At 38.0% G+C, this 19,324-nt stretch overlaps 1 long non-coding RNA gene and 1 other non-coding gene across 3 annotated transcripts in view; one reads left to right on the forward strand and one right to left on the reverse strand.

The window, feature by feature from the left end:
• LOC126086174 (uncharacterized) overlaps positions 1–19,324 on the forward strand; it is a 168,328-nt gene that overhangs the window by 101,129 nt on the left and 47,875 nt on the right. The gene's annotated exons all lie outside the window — the stretch shown is intronic.
• Positions 4,695–4,799, reverse strand: LOC126057717 (U6 spliceosomal RNA). Its single transcript, XR_007512797.1, has one exon. It is a non-coding gene; the product is annotated as a U6 spliceosomal RNA (small nuclear RNA).

Consider the following 19,324-nt stretch of genomic DNA (forward strand, 5'->3'; position numbering starts at 1 on the left):
TCCTCTAATATTCATGTGAGTGTTCTTCCTTTAATCCTCACAACAGCCCGAGGAGACAAGCACTGCCATTAACCCTATTTTACATAGGAGGAAACTAAAGTTGAGAGAATTTACGGAGGGTCACACAATTAGCAAATGATGAAGCCAGAATTTGAATCCATGCTTCTTTATTCCTCAGGACTGTTTGGTTGAGGTGCATTATGTATGGAAATGGAGTCCCTGAGTGGTGCAAACTGTTAGCATTCTCAGCTGTTAACCAAAAGGTTGGAAGTTCAAGTCTACCCAAAGGTACCTCAGACAAAAATCCTATAAAGCACAGTTCTACTCTGACACACTAACTGGTTCTGATGTATGGAAAGTGCTGGGAAGACTGATCTGTAAACCTCCCAGTTGAAGAAGACATCCTGGAGGTGGTAATTTCCTGAAAAGATTGGCCAGGAGAAGAAGAAATGGGCAACTTAGGGAAGGGCCATTAAGGGAAATTTCCTGTGTGTTGTTTTATGGATGTAACTATCTTTCTGTGGCCCTCAACTTTTCTGGGGTGTAGTTGATTTGGTACTTTGGTTTTTATCAAGTTTTTATATCTACACAGTTGTCTGCTCAGTGATACCCATTAGTGGTTAAGGTGGCAGAAATAATGGAGCTGATGGAGATCTGTTTATTTCTATCACATAGACTTAGCTTTAAGATTTGGTTTCATCTATTTAGAATTGGGGCCTAAATTATCATGAATTTGAAATTTATTATGAAAATACAATGTGGTTGAATCATATTTACTTATCAAAATAATTGACCGTGAAGTTCAAAACAACGGCATCAGATCTGCATGATTCTGACCCAGAAAGATCCCAAATAAGCTGCCCATTTAGGAGCAGGCACATAACAAGGAAGGGTGAGAATGAATATCAGAGAAAAAAAAAAAATGTTCGTAAGTGGAGTACTTTCAAGTTTTCAGAGCATTTTTTTGCACATAAATGAATCAAGTGCCAGTTGAACAGTTAAGAAAATGCTTTCCACAGACCTCTTTAAAATTTAACAGGTGTCAAAGAAATTCTACCAAAGAAGCTGAAGTGCACTTGGAGTGTGTTTTATGTTCAGTGTTATTGCCTGACACAAGGACAGAATGTGAGACCAAGCATCTTCATCCAGGGAATGCTAAAATTCCGACTTCAGGTTAGATTTCATCATCAACTAGCAATAGCCTGGATGATTAAATGAATTCACTGTAAAAAAATGCAACTGCTCCTGTAGATCTTGTTCCCATAGGGCATAATGAAAAAAAAGCTTTCTGTAAAGACTCGTTGTGACTTTATGAAGTCAATCCAGTCTATGCTATATGCTATATGTCATGTTTATGTGTGAAAGCCAGTGCAATTGTCTGTATTAGGCTAAATTCCTCCTGTATCTCGAACCCCTCTCTATGGGAGTAATCTCTGGCCACTTGCTATCCCAAACGAAGGCCTCATCTCTTCAGCTCTCACACTGAATTCCATTTGCCTCTGAATTTCAATCAAAGAAAACGGAATAATCTGATTCCCTTTGAAATAAATTTTTGATGCAATCCCGTGTTGACATGGATCTCAAGAGTGGTCTATGTAAAAGCATGCTCTCTGGCTGGATCATTGCCCTCATTGGTTTTTTGTATCTGATTCAAAGCTGTTTAAAAAATTTTTCTTTCGGGTCTCTTACACTATTACAGCTTGGACAAATTGACTTTAGAGGGAAACATCTTAGCAGATCAGCTTTGTGAATTTAGGAGATGTAAGGGTTTTCTCAGAGAAAAGTGGTGTGGTTAAGCCTTGATATGATAAACAAATGGGATTCTAAACAAAGCTGTTGTTCAAGAGATAGGCTAAATTTCTAAGAAATGACTTAGAGTCTGGAGCTGGGCTTACCAGGAGGACTTGTGATCTTTGTCCAACATCAAAGGAGTGGAGGATGGAGGAATGAATTTACAAGTCACAACATGTTTCCTGGGGCATGAACATTCTCCTTTCTACACCAGCCCCTAAATTTTATCCTTCAGTGGCCTTCTATTACACCAATTCTCTGACCCTCTCAGATGGGCACTTGATCTATTTATTCTTTTGTCTTGTTTTCAAATTGTTCATGTGTCATCTTGCCTCCACAACCAGATCGAAAGGTCGTGGAGATTAAGGGCCATGTTTTATGCCACTTTTGTGGCTAACACAGCATCTGAGACTGTACTGAGTTCACAGGAGACTTCCTGTTAATCCTTGTAAAATTGAACCAAATTAAATGAGTAGCCTTCGTAATCTTGACCCAGGGCCAGGGCAGAATCTACGTAATCTATTAGTCCTCATTAGCAGCCACTTCACATCTCATTTCTTCTCCTGCCAGAGTACCCTCCTGCCCCAGCATCCTACACTCTATTCTTCTCTTCAAAAGGCATCCTCATTTTTGGAAACTTTCTAGGCTATTCTCATCCATAGTCCTCTTTCTTCTTCTTGAATGCCAAATTTAGGCCTATGATGTTACACGATTATTTATCAGTAATTAACAAATTAATAGATTATACCCGTGTGGTTGTCTAGTCTGAACATAAGGATTTAATAATAAGTATATAAGCTTACAGGCCTTGTAAGTGGCTTTACAATATTAATATGGTCTGTACTGACCATGGCAAAATAGTCATTTTTGTTGGAGTTGAACCTTGTCTCCAAAGCCCAAGCTATTTATCTCTTAATTTTTTCTTCCTTTCCTCTTAAAAATGTATGCCTTCTGATTATAAAATTAATAAGTAGTTCGTGTAAAAATTTTGGCAAATAATGAAGGACAACAGAAAATGAAATCCATCCAACATCCCATCACCCCAGAGGTAAACGTTTTGAAGTAATACATGTACATGGCTCTCATTTCATAAACTTGGATGTTCAAGACAAGTTTTATTTCTTATTTTCTTAAATTCAAGTGAAATCTGACCACATCCTTCAGTCATCCTTCCAGAGGATGTTACAATCGCTTTGTCAACATTGAAGTTTTATTATAAAATTGAAAATTATAAATCAATTCATTAAAAGTAGATATTTTTATCTTATTCAATCCTTCCTTCTAAGAATATGGCTTATAGTGGTTCTTCGAGTTTTCTTTTGCCTCTCAGAATTTTCTTGGGTGGGGGGTAATTATTTTTAGGCACTTAACATTGTTGTTATTGTTGCAATTGTGAAAAGAATCTTTTTATTCTAACTGTCTGTGATTGTTGGAATTAAGAGAGTTACTGTGTTGGTTTGTCTTTTTCTTTTGCATCGCCTTTATTTTCAACCATATTGGTAAACTTTATTATTAGTTCTTTAGTTTTTTCTCTGGGAATTTTTATTAGACCACAGTATCATTTGTAAATGATAATTTGCTATACCTCTTATTTCTATTTCGTGTCTTATTAAGTTGACTAGAATTTGAAGAATCCCAGCATCCCTATTTTAAAAGGAATGTCTCCAGTGTTTTAGAGATAAATATTATGTTAGCTGCTGTTTTGAGATAGATGTGCCTTTTCATGTTAAGTAATCAATAGTTATTTTAAAAATGTTCTCTGAACTGAAAGTTTCTTAAGAATTTGATAGCCATCTTTTTTAAAAACTTGTGTTGGAGTAAAATCTATTAATTTATTGATCATTAATGGCTACTAGTAGGGTAATTATAATAATAGCTTCTGTTGATATTATTCCACTTAACCTAGTTAGACTTTATCATGACATTTACATTTTTGTTTTTATCATTAATGTTTGTATTTTTCCTCCCTCTTCCATTGCATCATAATCTTCATATTTTTCCTTTGCAACATCTCAGTTTCTTTTAAAGTATCCACATTGTGTGAATATTTGTTATTGTTATTGACCTACTAACCTAGCATTGCTAATAACAATAACAACTCCGTAATATTTATTGACACTTACTATGTACCACAAAGTTCTAAGAACTTTAGATGCAATATTTTAAATCCATACAACAATCCTTTGGATCCTTTGGGATAGACGATATTACTATTACTCTTTTTTGCCGTATGAGGAAACTGAAGCACTGACAGAGATTAAGCAGGTTGCCTCAGGCACACACGTAAGTAACAGAGCTTGGATTGGAATCCAGGGCGCCTAACCCAAGAGCTGTGTTTCCTCCCACAAATGGCCACAGTATTGTATAAATCATGCTGCCAAACTTCTTTAAATGAAATTTGCATCCTTCTTTGAATTTTTTTTTTTTTTTGATATCTATGATGCCACCAATAGGGTGACTAAGACTCAAAACATGCTTCTCTGGAATAGCATTTAACTTTTGTTTTTGTTTTTACTTCTCAAGATTAAACACTTGATTCTTCGATGTGAAATGGCTCTAAGAATGTTTTATTAAAAAAAAAAAAAATGTTTTATTCAGTATTTTTTACGGCTTGACCTAACCAGTAAAACTGATTTTTTCTTTCTTTCTTTTTTTTTTTTTTTAACTGTGTTTTAGGCTAAAGTTTATAGCACAAATTAGTTTCTCATTATTCAAAAATTTATACAGGAATTGTTTTGTGACCTTGTTGCAATCCCTGCAATGTGTCAGCATTCTTTCCTTTTCCCTTTACACGCCGGTTCCGTGTCCATTCCTCCGGGTTTCCTGTCCCTCCCTGCCTTCTCATCTTTGCTTTTGGGCAGGTGTTGCCCATTAAGTCTCCTACACTTGATTAAACTAAGAAGAAAAGTATGGAACGCTTTGCGAATTTGTGTATCATCCTTCCGCAGGGGCTATGCTAACCACCTCTGTACCGTTTAATTTTGATATATGAGCTCCTGAAGCGAGCACTGATTATTTCTTGAATCATTGTTTTCCAAAATTCTTTATTTTTATTGAAAGCAAAAATTCTCTCTGCGGAAGAATAAATATTCACTGTTAGCAAAGTTACGATGTACTTTGAATAGTCTACAATCAGATGGTTTTCCCAGGGCTTTCTGGCTAATTGGTGAAACTGTCTGTGCCTTTGGGGTGCAGGGTGATAGCCTCACAGGGGCCTGGACTGAGGGTGAGGTGGTGGGGCTCTGGTCCAGCCTGTCCGCAGTCACATGGGGCTGCTGGAAAAACAGAAAAATGTTCTCCAATGTGAAAAGACTGTGTTAAACAAGGTAAAATGTGATTCTCAAGTTTTCTTCCTGGTCTTGAACCTTAATTATCTCTATAATTAATACGTTAAGATCATTCAGAAATTTCAAAAATGTGTTTTTGATATATCTAAAGATAATTCAATGTTTTTCCTTGCCATCTGAAATCTCTCATCATCTTCTTTAATCAATATAAAACAAACTATTTGAAAATCTTAAAAAATTACCAATATACTATGTAAATTAAACCTCTTTGATTTCGAGTGATAAAGTTATCATTTTTATGCTGTTTTAGAAAATAAAATCCATTGACTCTTTGAGATACACTTTAACCGCAATCATATTTATGCTCCTCCCTTTTTTGTCCACACACAAAAAATCATACTAATAACAAAGCAATAGCCACCGCCCAATTCTACTATACAGTGCTTTTGAAACAATGTATTTCAGGTTCTCAAATAATCTCCTCACTCTTCCAAAGTTTTATATCTACCAGTAAGATGCTGTTTTTCATAGTTTTATTTTCTACTAGATTAGTTTAGGGATAGTTCTTGAAGTTGATGTTTTTCAAAATCATCATGGTTCTTCATTAAAAAAAGAGCTAACTTTTGCTCCCACACTCATTTTGCATCTCCCAGTTGTGTCTACCTGTAGTGTTTTAATTGCAGGCTATTTTGGGTGTCTACATAATGCTGAATTTGTTTGGAAGCCAAATTTCATTTTTCCTGCTCCAAAGATAGGTCCAAAACAGATGCAACAAATTTTAAATCCCAGCATTTCCATTGGGATCACAGATGGTATTGATGTGGAAGACATCTGTGGCACAGGCCAGAGGAGAGCTGGTTGGCTTCCTTTTAGAGTCAGGGCAAAGGATGTAGCAAAACAGATCTGAGGATACATTGAGGAGTTCCAGTACTGCCTACATGTGCACACAGATCCTGGTAAACCAATTAGGGCAGATTCAGAGGCCATTTACAGGGGACCAGGGACAGGCTGAGTGATCCAGACTTTTCCTACAGTTTCTAGCAGAGTCTAGAGTGAAGAATAGATGCGATAAAATGGTTGCACCTAAAGAATAGATAGGAAAGGCTTCTAGTAGGAGAAGTGTTTTCTCAAGCAGGAATATGGTCACGGCAAATTTGAGTTCCCATGCACTACTGCTAGGAGAGTTATATGTCTGGAGACAAATGAAGCAGTGAGGTAGATAGATACAACCTATATTGGAAAGGTGAAAAAGAAGAAAAAAGTGGAAAGTACTGTACTATGGCGGCCTCATGGTTAAGCACTTGGCTGCTAACTGAAAGGTTGGCGGTTCGAAGCCACTGGCTGTCGCAGGAGAAAAAAACTGAAGACCTGCTCCTGTGAAGACTACAGCCTAGGAAACCCTATAGGGGAGTTCTACTCTGTCCTACAGGGTCACTATGAGTTGGAATTGACTCAATGGCACACAACAACGACTGTACTATTAGTTGAATATATTGACAATGCCAGAAAAGTATATACATGAACTTAGATTATTCATTTAACAAATATTATTGAGCACCTACTATGTGCTATAAACTGTGTCCATTTGCTGAGGAGCCAAAAGCCTGCAAATTAAACATGGTCCTTTTCTTCCCAGTCTTGTGGGGAAGTCTTAATACATATTAAAATACTAGCACAAGTGTAAAGATATATTTTTAAAAAAAAGTTACACTTTTTAGTTTTTACCATTCTCAATGTTTGTACTTGTACAGTTCATACATTTCACTATCATAAGCTACGAATGTTAAGTATTGGTGTAATAATGAGCATTTTACGTGTGTTAACTTTTTTCTCACACAGTTCTCTGAGGCAGGTGAATGGTTAATATCCCCATTTTATAAATGAGAATGCTGAGGCATAAAAGGATGAAAGTGATTTACCTAGAGTTATATAGCTTCTAAAGTGGGGAGCTGGGAATGAAACCCATACCACACAGTGCAGAGTCTGTGTTCTTAATAGTGACTGTATTGCAACCATGCAATTCTTTGTGCTAAACTTCCTGTAAGACGTGATCCAGAGCATTAGTGTTTATAGGTTTCCCTTTCATTGGGTCATAATGTCCCTATGGACATGTCATTTATGTTTTCCAAAGTGTTCTGTATACAGTGTGTCTTTGGAATATGTTATTGATAAGTGACTTCTCCAGCTGGGCAGAGTCATCTTGTTGCATAAATGATGTTGGTAAAATTCCTTAAATGCAATTTTAATTCTGCATGGTAACCATCAGGTGACCTTAGTTAACAGGGTTTTAAGTTAAAGGTAAACCCACCACCCATCTGTCAGTTTGTCATACTATGGTGGCTTGTATGTTGCTATGATGCTAGAAGCCATGCCACTAGTGTTTCAAATACCAGCAGGGTCAGCACAGTGGACAGATTTCAGCAGAGCTTCCAGACTAAGACGGATCAGGAAGAAAGGCCTAGAGATCTACTTCCAAAAATTAGCCAATGAAAACTTTGTGAATAACAACCCAACAATCATGAAGATGGTGCAAGACTGGCCAAAGTTTTGTTCTGTTATACATAAGGTTATCATGAATTAGAGCCAACTCGACGACACCTAACAACAAAAACAACAAATCCTGGGGAAGTAAGGAGGACCCAAGACTGTTTCAGCTCACACACAAGTCATGATAGTTCCTGGCATTTGGGATATAGCAGTGTTCTGTGGATGCTGGCAGGAAAACTGGTGGCCTGATGGCATCTTTAGAGGAGGCTGCTGTGCCTCCTCTGCCTGCTTTTTCTTCCTAGTGGCATTCTCTCTCCACTTTTATTCTCCATCGCATATGTCTACTAATTACGTTCTGCTTCCGTTCCTTCATGGCTCCTCCCGCAGAGTTGTTCCCACTGTGCTCTACTGTTTGTTGACATATTTGGGAGCCTCAGATTTACATTCCCTGAGATAGTACCTGATGGGAGCCAGTTTAAGGCACCTGGTTTAGGATAGAGCTTTGGGGCTGGTCCTCTGCATGAACTGATGGCCAGTTTGGAACAGGTTACCCTTGACTCAGGAGCTGACCCCAACCCACTAATTTTTAGCCAGGCTGGTACGATACCTAGCGTTTTATATGTCAGTAGCTTTCTGAAGGAGGTTCTGGGCATGCTAGGTACCCTGAGAATCCAAAAAGGGTGGAGTGAAACTTTTCAGAGAATTTGCATAGCATTTTAAGTATAAAAATATTTATTTCTTTCCACATTGAGTGCCTGTGTGACTCGTGCCAATGATTTATGTAGCTGGCAGACAGAGAATAGAGGGAAAAAAATCTTTTGGTTAGAATAGAAAGAGAAACTGTTAGAATTTAGATTATTAGAATTTATGAAATTATGAGAATTTAAATGAACATGTTTCACTTTGTATAGCAAAATTGTAAGTTCCTTTGCAGCAGTGCTCATTTTTAAAATATATTTTTACTGTTTCACATGTGGTAGGAAATTAATATATATTGACTGACTCGGAAAAACAAAACAACATTGATACCAACTTTTAAAATAAAAATTCCTTCCAAATGTCTGGAAACAATTCTTTCTTTAGTACTTATCAATATAGTAGAATTGCTGTTAAGAATACTTGCTAATATTTAAGAAACAATTGATCATAAACAATAGGTTGAATCATTTTGTAAGAGTATAAATTATGCCAACACACGTAATTTTTTTTTTTTTTAAAGTTTATGTTGTCGTTGTTAGCTGGTATCAAGCCAGCCCTGACTCATGCACTATGGAATGAAACTCTGCTCTGTCCTGCGCCGTGCCCCTCGCTGGCTGTGATACGCAGGGTTTTCACTGGCTGATGTTTTAGGAGCAGATTACCAGAGCTTTTCCTCCTAGTTGGTCTTAGTCTGGAAGCTCTGCTGAAACCTGTTGAGTATCATAGCAACATGCAAACCACCACTGACAGAGGGGCGGTGGCTGTGCATGAGGTACATTGGCCAGGAACCAAACCTGGGTCTCCTGCAAGGAAAGTGAAACTTCTACACTGAACCACCAATGTCCCCCTTTTAAGACTATCAAATTGCAAAATTAAAGATAAAGACTATATTAGTGTCCAGTTAAGAAAACAGAGCCTTTACGAGATATAATTCAACAAACACACTTATCATGGGGAAATAGTTACAAAGGGGTTGGAAGAGCTGAAAAGCTAGACAGGGAAAAGAGAACAACCCAGAGATTAGCAGTAGGAGAAGGCTTTCTCACCTTCGGGGCTGGAGGAACCAAGGGAGGAGGTTGTGTTCCCAGAGCCCTGATGCCTGGGACCACAAAGGGAGGAGTTGGCCTGCAGGGCCTAGAACTATAAAGGGAAAGACTTTCTGATAGAAACTGGTCTATGGAGGAGACACAGTTATTAAAGTAGAGAGAGGGGATAAATACTCTGGTCTTTCCCATTCCTCCATTCCCAAATTTCCCAGCAGTGCTTCCATTGGTCACAACTAACAACAGTAAGCTTGAAAGGGATTCCTGGGAAATGTAGTTTATAGAGTTGGCCCCATGCAATATAGTGAGGATCAGGGGAAAAATGAGGAATAGTTCTAAGAGCAAATAGGCAAATGATCTGCACAAAAGACATAAAGGAGAAAATAAAATATTTTATCCATGTAATAATCAAGTTTTATAGAAAAAATTTTCAGGTATATTTAGCTGTACTCCTACTCACTTACAGACTATCTCCTTATCTGCCATTTTGCATTTACAACAATGGTAAAAAAATCTACTCTTGGACTATTTTGCGCATAAACAATGTACGTCTGGCAGTAACGAATGCCAAGGTGTGAGGTGAGAGTAACACTGGCTGTGATGATTAAGATTATGTGTCAGCTTAGTTAAGCCATGATTCTCAGTGGTTTGGCAGTTATGTAATGATGTAATTTGGCAGTTACGTAATGATGTAGCCATCCTCCATTTTGTGATCTGATGTGGTCATCCTCCATTTTTGCATAATGCCAATTTTTGCATGATGACCTGGTCTTTGGAACATAACAATGGCTATAAGTGAGGAGTGGGTGTAATAATTTTTATACAACCTTTATTCAGGTATATTTGAGTGAGAGTATCAGTGTGGAGCAAAGAACATTGATCATTTCTCAACCTTTTTAGACTCAGGAATATTTTCACAGCAATAGATAATATTGACAATCGCCTCATTAATTCATTATTTTATTTTAACAACACCACCACATGTCTGTCAGTTTGTCATACTGTGGGGGCTTGTGTGTTGCTGTGATGCTGAAAGTTTTGCCATTGGTATTCAGATACCAGCAGGGTCACCCACGGAGGACAGGTTTCAGCTGAGCTTCCAGACTAAGACAGACTAAGAAGGACCTGGCAGTCTACTTCTAAAAAGCATTAGCCAGTGAAAACATTGTGAACCTTGCTTGCTGAAAGTGAAAAGGACTTGAAGCACTTACTAATGAAGATCAAAGGCCACAGCCTTCAGTATGGATTGCATCTCAACATAAAGAAAACAAAAATCCTCACAACTGGACCAATGAGCAACATCATGATAAATGGAGACAATATTGAAGTTGTCAAGGATTTCATTTTACTTGGATCAACAATCAACAGCCATGGAAGAAGCAGTAAAGAAATCAAACAATGCATTGCATTGGGCAAATCTGCTGTGAAGGACCTCTTTAAAGTGTTGAAGAGCAAAGATGTCACCTTGAAGCCTAAGGTGCGCCTGACCCAAGCCATGGTATTTTCAATCACATCATATGCATGTGAAAGCTGGACAACGAATAAGGAAGACCAAAGAAGAGTTGGCTACTTTGAATTGTGGTGTTGGCGAAGAATATTGAATATACCATGGAGTGCCAAAAGAACAAACAAATCTGTCTCGGAAGAAGTACAACCAGAATGCTCCTTAGAAGTGTGGATGGTGAGACTGTATCTCCCTGGAGAAGGACATCATGCTTGGCAGAGGACAGGGTCAGCAGAAAAGAGGAAGACCCTCAATGAGGTGGATTGACACAGTGGCTGCAACAATGAGTTCAAGCATAACAATGATTGTAAGGATGGCGCAGGACTGGGCAGTGTTTTATTCTGTTGTGCATGGGGTTGTTATTAGGTGTTGACTCAACGACACCTAATAATAACATTTTAACTACATATTATGGCATCAAAATGAAGTCCATACGTCTGCTCACTCTATGTTAGAAATATTTCCGTTAGTGCAAAAATTAAGCCTTTAGAAAAATAACCTTCTCTGATTTGTTTCTAAATGACAAACAGAGAGACTTTTGAGGCTATATCTGTAAACACTTCTCAAGGAAGGTCTTCCCCCCACAGTAAATTAAAAGCCAAATTAGTCATAACTGTCATTATATTTTTTGTTTTTAACGCTGGGATTTGAAGTAGTGAGACATCTCAATGCGCTATGTAGGAATTCCAATGAATGCACCTTATGGATCTGGTAAGGATCATCTTGAGGTGAATTTGCAGAATTATTATCATTTATTGCTTTTCATCAGCTATATAATTGAGAAGATTTTCCCAGTGATTTATGCCACCATAAAAGACTTGTCTTATTTCTATTAATTATGATTTGGAAGATGTAATATATATAATGCTAATGAATGTGTTGAATGATGTTGGATTAATTGGAATGACAAAAATATGCCTTAAGCAAAGAATAATGGTTTGAGACTATTGGCAAATCCATAGATAAAACTGTTATTTACCTTGACTCCTGCAATGTACTTTGAAATCTGTCAGGTCCATGGCAGCACCAAGAAGTTAGATTGGATCTTTGATCACCATTCCTATTCTTTTTTAAGAAAAAACCTTTTATTATGGAAAATTCCAAATATAACCCCTCAAATACGGTTCACCCAGCTTCAACAATGATCAACTCATTATTAGTCTTGTTTTCATATATAATCCCATCCAATTCCCTTTCCTCTCTCCCTGAACTCCACTGGATTATTTTAAAGACAATTTCAGACATCATATCACTCCTTCCCTGGTTTTAGCAAGGTTTTTGTCTGGGAGAAACTGGTGGCTTTCCACTTAGTAATGTGGTAGCTGGGTCAACACAAAGCTTATCTATTTCACTAAAATGCCTGATGTTAGTGGGCCGTAGTACTGGAAAATTCCAGGGAACTACATATATTTTGGTGTATTGCTCTCAATGTAGATACTAGGTAAATAACTTTGTAAAAGGCACATGTATTTCTTAGGATGGGAAACATGTACGAGTTCAGGAATTATTACTATGTATTTTAAAATTAGATTCATATGCAATCATCTGGTCGAAGGCAGAACCATACAGAAATAGGTTTGGTCTAGTAGATTTTAGAGATAATTAGATGTCACAAAATTCCAGAACCTTCAACTTGCTGTTCATTAATGGTGGCAAAATGTTCTGGAACTTTTGTCAGGGCCAGTGAGGGAAGGAGGAGAGGACTTTGTGGAAAAATAAAGAGAAGAAGGATTTCTTGAATAAGGACATTCTCTTCTCACTCTACACCACCTTCCTGGAAAATAATATCTCTGTCCATGACACCAATTAATCCCTGTGTTGATGACTCCAGATCTGTATCTCTCTTTAGCTTGGGTTCAACTCTATAGCTCCCAGTAGATATTTCTACATACAAGTGCACAAAGCTCCTAATAGACAACATGTCTGGAACAGATAGTCCTGACCCCTAAACCTACTTTCTCACACTTTTTTTTTTTTTTTTTTGCTGAATGGTACCGTCAACCAATTAGGTATCCAAGTTAGAAAACTGAGAATTTTCTTCTTCCTCTCCCCTACTTCTTGGGCTAATCAACTACCAGTTCTTGTGTTGTCAACCTCTTAAAATCCTCTCAATTTATTCTCTTACTGCTACTTCCCCCACTTTCATTTAGACTTTTTATTATTTATTTTTTTTTTTTTGCCAGAGTTGGTGAACTTGTATTAGATCCAATCATTCTCTACCTTGTTATTTGAATATGCAAATCTAATATCTTTCCCATCTTAAATTCTTCAAACTTTTGTTGGCAACTATGACCTTTTACAGTCTAGCTCTACTCTACTTGTTAGGCTCATCTCTTGCTATTTCGTACCTTGAACTTTGCCATCAAACCATATGGAAATACATGTAGTTCTCCAAACATTCTAAAATGCCAAAATACATGTAGCTCTCCTAACATGCCAAAATTCTGATTCAGTAGGTATGATTCTGATTCTGCATTTCTACTAAGATTCCAGCTGATACTGCTGGCCCATGGACCACACTTTAAGTGGCAAGGGCTATAGGATTTATTCTTACCCTATCTCTTAATTACCAGCAGAATCAAAGTTGTCCCTTTTCCTTGCCGTTCATTCTGTTTTGACTGTTCTCTGGCTTTAACCATTGTATTCTGCAGAATCAGCCACATTCTGTCTTCAGATTACATACTTGACCAAATTCTTTTACCCTTCAAATCTTAGCTCAAATATACCTTTCACTTGGAAAACAGTCCTGAGTCTGTCAGGAAGACTTGAGATACCTCTTCTTCTATGCATACTACTTTTCTTGCATTTTTCTATTACAGAACTCCTACGTTTCATTGTAAATGCTTGCTTGTCTATTTTTCCATTCAAAGAATTCTCAGCATTACTCACAGTGCCAGGCACATGGGAGAAACATCAAAAATATTTGTTGACAGAGGAATTTCTCTAGTCCACTTTATGATTGTCTTTTGATCTGTCCTTTCCATGACATCCTAGTACTGTACGAAGTAGCAAATATTTCTAAAGAGCCCCCAAAATTTCATTGACAACAAACCTTAGAGATAATTACAATCCCATGTTAATATTAGTGTGGTCACCAGGCTAAGGGTCAGGGCTGTCTCTGGACAAGTTTTATTGAGCAGCCACTTGGGTCTTTATTAACTGTGTTATGGTCTGTCTTTAACCTTTAGGCTCGTAGGCTCATAAATCAGATTTGTCAGCATCTTGAATGAGTCTCCTTCTCTCAAGAGGAGACTCACATTAACCCAGCTTTTTAAGATTGATGTACAATTTATAAAGCTAACCAGTTCATTTACCATGAGAAATTGTGGCCAGAATAGTGGAACCCACATGATTAGCCCTTTCTTTGCTGTAATTAAGCTTTAAGGGAAGTCAAAGCAAAATTCAAAGTTTGTTTTGTAAGGGAAGAATCTGAAAAGTAGGAATTAGATAAATTGGATGTTTGGCGGTATCAGTTTAAGTTACCCACAAACGTTCAAAGCATATTAGGAATGGTTTTGCCAATGGGATGAGAAATAGTTAAAATTTGTGATCACAAGTTCTGCACCCATCTCCACCACTAGGATTGATTTTCAATGGGACTGGAAATGTTAAGCTCAAAATCTGATGATGTAGAGTGCCGTCACCAGGGAGTGCTTGGATGGCCCTGTGCTATTCGCCTCTGAGACTCTTCTTTTACTGTGCTTCCATGGCAGTGAACACCCTTTTAGGTTGACTCATTTTTGCATAGACCAATTCTCCTTTTTCAAAGGTGACTTTGCATAACTCTCCCCTGCTCCTTCATATGTTGTTTTCCATCCCTTCTAAGTCCTAAGAGGTATATCAAATGAAGCCAAAAAAAAAAAACCCTTCCCCTCTGTGGTGAGGATGGGGCAAGTCTTATGAAGGGGGTTGGTGCCTATGAAATGTAATATAGGAGTTCTTGAAGGTCCACCAATTTAACTTCTTAGCAAGAAAAGGAAAACAAACAATTTTTCACCTTTTCTGCTGTATACTATAAGATGGCACAAATGGTTTGTGCTTGGCTGGTAACCAAAATACTGGGGTTCGAACTCACCCAGTGGTACTGCCAAAGAAAAGACCTGGCGATCTGCTTCTTTAAAGATTATAGTAAGAAAACCCTACAGGGCAGTCCTACTCTCTAACACATGCGGTTGCCATGAATTGGAATTGACACGACAGCACAAGACAACAAAAACAACTATGTACTATAGACTCAGTAATTTCTTTACATAGAATGAAAATGTAACTGAGGGAGGTAATACTACTCATATCCTCCTTCCTCTCTATGAGCAGGTTTTCACTGGTGGTGAAGGATGAAGCACCCATAGAATATTAAGCGTCTGAGCGGGTAGATGGTATTGGGACCTAAGTTTCTGTTCCAAAGCTCACATTTTGGACTATAGTCCTGTTTTATTGCCATGAAGTTGTTGGGAGAAAGAGAACTCTGGATGTAGAGTAAAGAAAATTTTAGTAAATTCTGAGAGGGGTGGAACCCTGGTGGTGCAATGGTTAAGTGTTGGGCTACTAACCAAAAGGTCAGCAGTTCAAATCCACCAGCCACTCCTTGGAAACCCTATGAGGCAGTTCTACTCTGTTCTATAGGGTCATTATAAGTTGGAATCCATTCAGCGGCAATGGGTTCTGTTTTTTGGTTCTGTTATGAGATGTGTACAAATGGAAGGAACTCTTAGGTGGTACAAATGGGTAATGCTTCTTGGCTGCTAACAAAAAGTTGGATATACAAGGCTACCCAGAAGAGCCTTGGAAGAAAGTCCTGGTGATCTAGTTCCAAAAAATAAGCCATTGAAAATCCTATGGAGCACAGTTCTACTCCGATGCACATGGGTTCGCTATGGTCACTATGAGCCGGAATGGACTGGAAGGTAAGACATAGTGAGTGAAAGGGTGAGGAGTGCAACTGCGTCTCTATCACTGGAGCTAATGGTTCTTGAAACACTTGCCCAGGAAGTTATGATTTTCCTCTCTTTAAGGTAACTATTTAAACTATTGACAACTTTCTTTAGTCTCCTAGCAGTAGAGACTGGGGCTGTCTTTAATCTGCATGTGAATTATCTAAGGATATTGTTAAAATGCAGATTCTAGTTCAGTAGGTCTGATGCAGAGGAGTCCCTGAAATTCTGCATTTCTGGCAAGATCCCAGCTGATGCAGGTGGGTCCATGGGTTGTACTTTGCAAAGGGCTAGAGGATCCCTCCAGGTCTATTCCGGCCTTCTTCTTGCCATTCACTGTTTTAGCTCTCTAGCTACAGCTGTTTTATTTTGCAGAATTAGCCATGTCATGTGATAGGAAAACTTTCTCAGTCTTGTGGGTTAGGATGCCTTGGAAACATTAATTGGTGTTAAACAACAAGGAAAAATGAAGGGGGGGGCACAGTGTGGGTGGAGAAAGAGAGAGCGGGGTGTGTGTTTGTGAGTGTGTGAGTGTGTGTGTATGTGCACGCACGCGTTGGGGGGTGGGGCTGGGAGGAAGAGGATATAATAGGTCTCACTGGAATGTGGAAATGTGTGAGGGACCTGTTAACTCATGTCTAAAATAGCACAACACCCCAGCATGGTTGGGCAAGTACAGTAGCAAAATGTTAAAAAAAAAAAAAAAAAAATCTAGGGAATGTCAAAGAATATTTTGGAATAATATAACACCCTACATCATAGTTTCTTTTCTATTCTTTACTGTTGCTGGTTGGATGCCTTGCTCTGTTGTTCAGAGAGTTTGTTCTGTTCCCTACACTGTTTTGCAGAGATGAGGTAGAAGGCATTACAAAGGGAGAAATTTCTACTGTTTGTGGCCAAACAATATTCAGGATGTCATTATTCCAGTTTCACCTAAGTCTTCTCTCCAAAGTGTTATTATGTAATTTCTCTGCAGAAATCCTATTTAACACCCCAACCTCCCTGACTTTGCTCTCTCTCTTTTTTATAGTCAGTCTTTGTGCAAATTACCATGGCTACATACACATCAATGGTGGAGGAATATTTTTTTCCATTAAAAATAAAACTGCCAAATTTTCAATTGTTAACTTTTCTCTTTATTTTAACTACCCTCCCCACTTCGATTCTCTTTGTCAGAAATTCCACATGTATTTCATTTTGTTATTGTTAGTTTTCTCTTATTTATTAACTGGTCTCCCACAAAAATGCTTTCTAGTACCAGGCATCAGAGAAGGGAGACATTTCAAAACAATGCCAATAATCAAACTCTCAAATGGCAGTAAAAACACTTCAAAGAGATTTCCCTTAAAGAAGTGTTTTAAAAATGTAATCTGTCACGAAAAGACTCAAGAAACATTTGCTAGGCCTGTCTTTAAAATCACTTTCCATGATTTTTTTTTTTTTTCTTCACGATGGTAAGAAACACAATATGCATTGACAAAAAAAAAAAACAAACCATGAAGACTGTCAGATATATTGTGATTGTGATACAATTCCAATTTTCAAATTCAAATTCAGTTATGCCTCTGTGCTTTTCTGTTGGGTTTATATTTCCTGTCTATCTGTGCAATACTGTGGATTAGGCATTCCTGTGGAAAAGTGTATACTTATTGAGAAGAAAGCAGCTTTCATGAGGATCACTGGAAAATGTTACTTTTATTACTTGGCCTATTCAGAATTTTATATGTGTTAAGTGCTATCCAATCCTTTCAGTGGTTATTCCTTATAAACAATTTCACGACTTGGTTTATGATTGCTATATCCATTTTATAGATGATACTGCAGAGGAATGGATTATGGGGCAAGTGAAATTAAAACCTACAATAACAAAAGTTATCCCAACTGTTGTTTTATTTGTATCTATTTGGGCTAAATATATCTGATAAAAAGTGACATATCTGGAGATTTGGTATCTCTGGGGCTGTGTCTTGGTTTATAAAGAAAAAATGAGGAGTTGTGAAGCAATTACATAATATTACAGAGAGAAAAATCCCTTATTGTTAGGAAACTGTGGGTCCTGTTGGTTCTATGGTCCCCCTTGGCAGGAGAAAATTTGCTGGACAATTGCTCAACTCTTGAAGCACTTACTGATGAAAATCAAAGATCACAGCCTTCAATATGGATTATACCTCAACATAAAGAAAACAAAAATCCTCACAACTGGACCAGTAAGCAACATCATGATAAATGGAGAAAAGATTGAAGTTGTCAAGGACTTTCTTTTACTTGGATCCACAATCAACTCCCATGGAAGCAGGAGTCAAGAAATCAAATGATGTATTGCATTGGGGAAATCTGCTGCAAAAAAAAACCTCTTTAAAGTGTTAAAAAGCCAAGATGTTACTTTGAGGACTAAGGTACGCCTGACTTAAGTCACGGTGTTTTCAGTCTTCTCATATTGCATGCAAAAGCTGGACAATGAATAAGGAAGACCAAAGAAGAATTAAGGCGTTTGAATTATGGTGTCGGTGAAGAATATTGAATATACCGTAGGCTGCCAGAAAAATGAACCAATCCGTCTTAGGAAAAGTACAGCCGGAATACTCCTTAGAAGCAAGGATGGTGAGACTTTGTCTTATGTATCAGGAGTGATCTTGTCTTATGTTATCAGGAGTGACCAGTCCCTAGAGAAGGACATCATGCTTGGTAAAGTACAGGGTCATCGAAAGAGAGGAAGACCCTCAACAAGATGGACTGACACTGTGGCTGCAACAATGGGCTCAATCATAGCAATGATTATGAGTGTGGTGCAGGACTGGGCAGTGCTTTGTTCTGTTGTACATAGGGTCACTGTGAGTCAGAACTGACTTGATGGCATCTAACAAAAACAACAAAAGCTTAATTTTGTAAACATCACTGTTGTATCTGTTACCATGCCAGGGATATGTTTTCTACATTCTTCTTGTAATTTTTATTTCAATCTTGAAAATGTGCCGAGTAGATTCTTAATGAGCACCTCATACTGCTATGACCTCAGAGAACCAGATTTGGGCAAAGAAGTTCCACCTGTAGAAAACGTCCAGTGAACCGAATGGAGGTAGCTTGACAGTCTTCTTCCATTTACCTAAGGCTGTTAGTATTGGCTTTAGAAGTTTATTCTAAAGTGAATGAGCTGGTTGGGTCAGTGTGTATTCATATGTGGGGAGGGGAGGATTCTTCATACCCCTCTATGGGATGGTATAGTACCGTAGGTTTCTGCTAAGAGCTGACTCCTAACCTTAACAAAGGAATAAGTGGAATGGGACAAAAGACATAGAGAGTGCCAAGGAAGAGGGTATATCTTCTGCAATGCTCTTGCCACTCCCTAACAGGATGTAGGACCCTCACTGCTTCTTGCCATGGGAATGAGCATGACTCTGGTCACCATATCCTCTGAGCTGGGCTAAATTGGAGAATACAGGAGTGAAGTCATACACTGGGATGTGCATTGTGAGTTTCCTTCCAGGTGATGGAGAAAGAATAAAGGTCAGAACATCATCTTTGAGAATGATGGACAAATTAATTCTTTATGCATTGTTTATTACGTAATGTTAGCTGTGAAGT

Source organism: Elephas maximus, chromosome 1 (assembly GCF_024166365.1).
Source record: "Elephas maximus indicus isolate mEleMax1 chromosome 1, mEleMax1 primary haplotype, whole genome shotgun sequence".
Taxonomy (NCBI): Eukaryota; Metazoa; Chordata; class Mammalia; order Proboscidea; family Elephantidae; genus Elephas; species Elephas maximus.